The following is an 8,024-nucleotide window of genomic DNA, read 5'->3' on the forward strand; positions in this document are numbered from 1 at the left end:
GTCGTTTGGTCCGACAACAATTAACTCAGGGGTCTTTTGATCTTTTCCCACTTTGTTTAAACCCTATGATACGTCGTTTTGACCCTAAATTATTAGATTTTAGTAAGGTTAAGCCTAGGAACATAACTAAAAACTTATCTAAGTCAAATCATTAATCAAAACTTAGAAAATTAGAAGCAAGAAAGGAGAAAAAGGTCAAGAACCCTACTTCAAGAATGCAACATGGTTCCAGCAGTTCCAGCTGTTTTATTTGAAATCAAAAAAAAATATCTGTTTTGAAGAGTTTTTGACTTTTTAGAGTCGCCACTTAATTTTTAAGAAAAATTAAGAAAACTATTGTTTTCAAATAACTTAAAAGAGAAAATTATTTGAAAACATTTAAAGGGTTCGGGGACTCAAATTAATGTTTTAGGAAGGTGTTAGGCACATAATACATCCGTCTAAAACGTTTTCCAATAACTAACATAGTTGGCTAATAAATTAGATTTAACTTGAAAAATATTTGGAATAGTAAAGAGTTAAATTACTAACTTTTGCAAAATTTATTGGTTTTATGTTGATAAAACATTTAAGGTGTTTACGGGGAGTTTGGGTTTTCTTAACTTAAAACTAACTCACACATCAAGCAAGTAAATAAACAAGAAATAAGAGAGAGGGAAAGAGATTTGGGTCCAAATCCGGGTTCTGTTCACCTTGACCAGTTTTTGGACCCACCTATTTTGGGTTTTTGGCCCCTTTGCGTCTTTCGAGTTTTCAACCATTTTCGTTTTGGGCCTTTGTCCCACTTCATTTGTACCTGTCCTTAATTCTAGCATAATAAAGGAAGCTTTACAAGGCTTAGACCCGAAGAAAATAAAATACAACAAAAGTAGAAGAACATAAAATCAAATATGGGTTTTTGACCCAAATTCCTCTATTATTCCGATCTTCTTAGATTTTCTTCAAGTCTTTAGACTTTGGATCCTGTCCGTCAACTTTATGGTTTGACTCGATAATGGAATTTTAAGCCTTGATGGCTCTCTCGAAATGTGAGGAAGAAGGGATAAGAGTTCACAACGAGCTCAAACGAATTTCTCATGCAACAACAAAAGAAACAAAATAAGTAAGCGAAGAAACAACGATTTATTGTAAGGAGTCATAAATGTACAATCCAATATTAATGCACTTCAACTTAAACACTGCAATTAAAAAAAACTTATTAAGCAACAAAAATAATATTTTTTATTTTTCAAGACTAGTAAAAAAGATGTGGTCAAAATTAAGTAATTTCGATGCCCAAATGATGAATGAATCAATGTCTTATTAAAGTTTTCCAAAAAGAAGAAAATCGGCTAGACTATAAGCAAATAATGGCTACATGGTTGTGTGATCCATCACGCAAAATACCAAGACAATGGTAAGCCTAAAAAAACCAAAACATTTTAGCAAGGGTGGGTAACAGAGGACACATCAAACGAATTCAAACAAAGATGAATACGACTGTACTAAATAAAAATATGCAAGGCCTAAAACATCATGATTGAACCATGTAAACAATTAAAATCGAGAATAGGCAAAGGAAAGAGAGTCAGTCATTAAATCGCAACCAACAATAATCTCAAAATAACCCAGAAAAAATGCATTGTACTTGACACATTCAAGAAAAGGAAAAAGGATTTCATCTTTATTGCTGGAGTTGCAGTAGTAGACCAAAAAAATAAATGATTCATTTTTAGCAAACAAACTCAGAGCACATGGACTGGACTAAGAAATTGACTAAACAGATACTCCATTAATAGAGAGCTAAACACGCACACAACTCAACATGCGGATAGCACAAACAGACATTGATACAAAAAACAGAGCTAAAATAAATTAAAGCAAGAAAAAAAAAGAGACAAAAAAAATTCTTACAAATTACAAATATTGTGCTATGTACGCATATGAATCAAGATGAATACCAAGAAACATATATTCAGAGGCCAAATAAAATCACCATACACAAGAGAGAGTATTTTGTAAGTAATGGTAGTATAAGAATCTTCTATATGGATAAATAGATGGTTAAATACTATAAAAGGTCACAAAAACTTTAGTACAACAACAAATAATGTAGAATATTGAGATTGATAACAACTGCTATGCTATTAAAAATGCTTTTTCTTTTCTGGCTGATTAATAATGGTTTCTTTTGAAAACCCTCTTACCCAAAATAATCAAGAAGAAAAATAAACATTATATTCTAGTACATGACACTAAAGTGAACACAAGTATAACATAAGAAATGCAAAATCTTAGCTATCTTAAATTATTCTTTCAACTTTAGATGAGAAGATAAAATACAATGTCGAATGTCGAATCGACAACACATATTCCTAATAATATACTAAGATGGGATATAAATGCGTGGAAACCAAAAAAAAACATGCTAACAATGTGAAAAAAAATTAAAAAAAATAAAATATATATAAAAAAAAATAGCATAACAAAATTTCAATAAACTAAAATAATGCACAGGCTATCATCAAGTTGATAAATCAAAATTAGAGACCGACATAACAATCGCAAGTCAAAAATACCCACAGATAAAACTCGAGAGGATAAAGAGGCATAAGGGTTGTTTAATATCCTGACAATCGAAGAAATATTTTTTTACAACCCATCAGAGTAGGCAGCCATCGACTAGCAGTGAAATGTAACAAAAAAATAAAAGAATCGTTTACCTTATGTGAGCAGCGAACTTGGGGGCAACGACGAGCTAAAATAGGCAGCAACTTTCATGCCACAAGCTTGAACACGAACATCCGACCAAAAGACAAGAAAGACAAAGAGAAACAGCTGGAAACTCAAATTTTCAAACCAACAAGGAAAATACCCACTTTACATCCCTGTAGGTGTGTTACTATTAAGAATTGTGGCTAGGATCTCCGAAACGAAATCTTTCCTACAAGTCTTTTAACTAGGAAGCTAGTATAATTTTCTTTCCAGAATTTTATGCCTAAAAAAATTCTTCGACTAAGAACCTTCAGCTCGAATTTCAACTCCGAAAAAAAAGAAAATCCTCTCACTAAATCGTTCCCTGATTTTCTCAAAAATTCCCCCCCCCCCCAAAAAAAAGACAAAAAATCGAAAAGGAATTTAAATAGAGGAGGTCTTTTGGGGGGAAATGGGGGAAAATCAGGATCAATTCCCAAATTCAAAATTTGAATTCCCTCTTAAAAGATAAGATTGGAATAGCTGTAAATAGTATCAAATTCGTCAATTTGCAACAGCTTGCTGAGGAGAACCGTCTGATTTTGGCCCTAGGACGAGAGATGTCCTGAGATATCGCGACATCGCCCTGTTCTCCCATACAAGTACGTTTCCCTTTTCTGCAATTTCGTACAAACGGGCAGGGGCGTGTGTAGAAAGGGTTGAGACGCCTCTCACCATCCGTACGCATTCTGAGAACGCGCGTATTCCCATTGTAAAAGCTTCCCATTGTTGAATTGGGTGTTAACTTTGGGTAATCGTCGCCTTCTGGGTTTTCACGTTGCTTCCGTCAAGCGTGAGGGAATTGATGCTACTCTCCCACGCGTCTATTGGATTTAGGAAGATGAGTTCGGATCTCTATTGGGAGTGGGCCGAGTCAAAGAATGTTGCTAGGTATTTTAATGAAAATAAATGGGCTCAAAAGAAAATGAGCGTCGTCTGGGTTGGGCCCTAAATTGAAAGTTGGATCATCTGACTTGGTTTGGAAAAACTCAAAATAGGCTGCTGATTTTTAGAGGAGAAAATAACCAAAAAGATTGGGAAAAGATCACACGGATTAAAATTACAACCAGCTTAAGTTATAAGGTGAATTCGACTAAAATCTAAACAAGATGAATTAATATAAATTAATTAAGGAGCTTCTTAAGGTTAATCAAAGTAAAATAATTAATTTGAATAAAAATCAACTATGCAAACTAATATCTAAAATAAATAACCAAATATTTATATAAAATAGAGTATTACTCTCAAAATGATTTTGAATATTAATAAAATTTAAATAATTATACGAGCAATTATATAAGATATATACATTAGCTAAAACAATATAAAAGGTGTTGAAACATTATTTTAAATAACTTGCCATTTAAAATTTATTTATTACTATTATTATTTTTATATATATAATTAATTTTTTAAAATTGTTTAAACTCGAGAAGCTCGCTAATTAATTACTATCGCGGAGGGTTAAGATTGGGTGTCAACAACTATCCCTCGTTTTACTTGGATTGATGCAAGAAATTAGAGGAAAATTAAATTGACTAAACCAATTTTGGCCGACTACATCTTCATCTTTTGCTAAGGGGACTTTGGTACGGACTTTAGGAATTATAGCCGCACCCCAAAATGGGTTTCCTACATATCTCAGGCTATATGAGAATTCAGGCCACTTGTAGTTCGATACGCTTGATTTAACACACGATTTTGAAGGAATTCAAAAGTCATCTTGACACCGGATTATGAAGGGATCGAAATGTTAGGGAATGAGATTCAAGAGTGAATGTTGGAATACAACCGAGTTTTCAACACTGAGCCTGCCTACATATCCTTAAGCTTTAGGAATCAGGTTGTTTGCAGTTCGACTCCATCGGTGGAAAAGAAATCTATTATGCTAGATGACTTTAGGATCTGGACGAGTGACCAATTAAATCCAGTATGATAAAGAGACTTGTAACCTCTCAGTCATAAATGTGGCGAGCTTCACACCCATAATTAAGAATTTACACAGACATAATTTCCAAAACTCTTGGTGCATGTCACTCAGATAGGAAGCTTGCCTCCGGTTGACCGAAATTCTAGATGCAAAACCAAAACTGACAAAAATAAAGAAAAATCACACATGCCATCTAACAAGGGTGTGGTGGAAGTTGCCCCTCTGCTCGCGTCCTAAGAGTTTGACATTCCTCTTTGGACTGTTTCTCAATTCGCTGCTAAGAAAAAGTTCCACGTTGTGCTGCATCCTTTTTGATGTCGTCCGCACCTGTGGTTTGTTTTGGAGAACTCATCCTTTCTTATGCTCTCGACAAAGACTGAGATAAAACTTGTCAGCATAAAAATGCAATTTAAATGGGAGACAATGTCTTTTATTGTGTCGACACTTAATTGTTCTCCTCGACATTTGACGTCAACTCAATTGGTTTGACATAAAGCAAATAAAGTTTATGTCTTGTGTTTGCGATATAATCTTTAATGCACTCTTCATTGGATGTCAAAATAAATAAAGCTGATGCAATGCTGATATTTTCTTCGTTGTTTTCGATGATTCTCTTGGCATTCACTCTTGTTAAATAAAGATGCAGTTGATGTTGAGGGGTAAATATTTCCCTTGAGATGCATGATTCCTCCTCTGGCAGTGCATGATTTCTTGTGGGGCATGAATATCTTTCTGTGATACGTGATTTCTATGAGGTATGAAGTTTTCTCACGATGCATAACTTTCTGTGAGGCATTAAATCCTGCCGCGATGCACAAATTTCTGCGAGGTATGAAATCTTTTCGCAATGCATAAATTTCAACGGTGTATGGAATCTTCTCGTGATGCATAAATTTCTGCGAGGTACGAAATTTTCTCGTGATGCTTGGATATTAACTCGCAATGCATGGTCTTCCACGATGCATGAATATTGATTCACAATGCATGATTTTTCATGATGCATGGATATTGACTCGCGATACATGATGTTCCGTGATGCATGAATATTGACTCGCAATGCATGAATATTAACTCTTGATGTCATCCTTGGTACCATATGAAGATAGTGCTTCAATCGAGCAACATAATGATCTTTTGGGTACTTTCTGATAAGCATATCGTCTCCGGCATAAGCGATATAAAGTGCTTCCTGCTTCTAGGAAAACTATTGATTTTGGGATAGTTTTCTTCTCCTTTGACTTCTCCATATTCATCCATCGGAAGAATTTGCTGATTTTATAGCAAAGCTATTAACCTGCGTCCACAGAAAAACTTTTAGTTTTAAAAATGAACTGATCTGTGTCGATTTTTCAGTTTTCTGCTCTTTATCCTGCTATCTCCGATTGGGTTTCTGATCTCCTGAACTTTTATTGATAATGCAAAACTTTTTATGCCAAAACCAATGAAACATAAAAGGAAAATCTTTAAAAAAATAAATTTTTGAGAAATAGTACCTGAAAAAGGTCACTACCAAGTCATGTCATATCGGGCTTAATAAACTTCTTTGAGTCTGATGCTCGGAGGTTTATCTAATTATTTGCTGGGGAGTTTTCCGAGTCACTCTGGACCTGTAGATAAACCCATGCCAAAATTTTGAGGCCATCCATTAAATTTCTGTCCTTGTTAACTGTCTTTCTCATCTTTCCACTGTAACTGAGTAGATTGCGGAATTTTTGAGATCTTTTCAAAAATTCTGTCCCGGTTGCAAATCTCGAAGTATCTTCAATCTTGACTTGCTGAGGAAGAATCTTCTTCTCGAGAATTTTTGAGTCCCTCTCAAAAATCCTGTCCCAGTTTCTATTGTAAAGAGGAATAGAAATCTTACGGGTGATATGACCGAACCCTTGTGGTTCCTACGTATCCCGTTGAGGCAAGAATCAGGTCAAACGTAGTTCCCCCCTCAAAGGTTGACAAAATAAGAAAAACTACAAAGAAACTGACCGAGGCCGACATAGGCCGCATACGTATCTCATTCTTGAGAATTTAGGTCGAACGTAGTTCAAATACAAAGAAATATTTAAAAGGGATAAATGGGGTGACTGAGGACGACACAGGCCGCGGTGACACTAATAATGGCCCTAGGTGTGCCAAATCTAAAGAAGATGTTCGTCTTCAAGAACGCGGTGACACTCTTCCCTTCATTGCTGGCAAGTGATATGGATTCCACCCATTTTGACTCATAATCCACCGCCATAAGGATATATTTCATCCCATGAGACTCAAAAATGGGACCACAAAAACAATGGAACATACATCAAACAACTCAATCACTAGAATGGGATTTAAAAGGAGCTCTTTCCTCTTCGAAATGCCTCCGTCTCTTTAGCACCTATCACATGCCTTGGCGAACTCATGAGCATCTTGGTGGATGGTTGGCCAATAGTACTCACACTGCAAAATCTTATGGGTAGTTCATATACCACTATGATGCCCATCCACAGGCGAGGATTGGCATGCCTCCAAAATACTTAGCATCTTAACTTCCGACACACATCGGCGTATAAGCCCATCAACATAACTTCGGTATAAATAGGCTCATCCCAAAAGAACTTTCTCACATCATGCATGAACTTTTCATCTGATGGAAGGAAAAGTCCGATGGGATTATATCACTAGCCAGATAATTTGAAAAATCGGCGAACCATGAAATCAAGTCACTGAAAACGGCCAATATCATCAATTTTAGCCTTTTCACCCAACTCTCGCATAGCTTCATCCTTTAATCTGGACAAGTGATCGGCAACTTGATTTTCAGTCCCTTTTCTATCTTTTACCTCAAAATCAAACTCTTGCAATAGTAGCACCCATCTAATCAACCTTGGTTTCACATCCTTCTTTGCCATCAAATTCCTCAAAACGGATTGGGTAGTATGCACTATAACTCTTGTGCCAAGCAAATAGGAGCAAAATTTTTTGAAAGCAAATACCACCACAAGGAGTTCTTTTTCAGTCAAGGTGTAGTTCTTTTGTGTTTCATTTAGGTCCTTACTAGCATAATAAATGGGGTGAAGGATTTTATACCTTCTTTGTCCCAATACTACACGAAGAGCAACCCCACTAGCATCACACATCACCTCAAATGGCTTACTTCAATTTGGGGAAATAATCATGGGCGCAGAAACCAACTTCTCCTTCAACTCTTAGAATGCCTTTAGACACGATTCATCAAAATAGAACTTACATTCCTTTTCAAGTAACTTGCACAGAGGATGTGCAATTTTTGATAAATCCTTAATAAACCTTCGGAAGAAGCCCGCATGCCCAAGAAAACTTCTCACACCTTTTACAGAGATGGGTGGAGGAAGTCTCTCTATAACCTCAA

Source organism: Solanum lycopersicum, chromosome 3 (genome assembly GCF_036512215.1).
Source record: "Solanum lycopersicum chromosome 3, SLM_r2.1".
NCBI classification, from domain to species: domain Eukaryota; kingdom Viridiplantae; phylum Streptophyta; class Magnoliopsida; order Solanales; family Solanaceae; genus Solanum; species Solanum lycopersicum.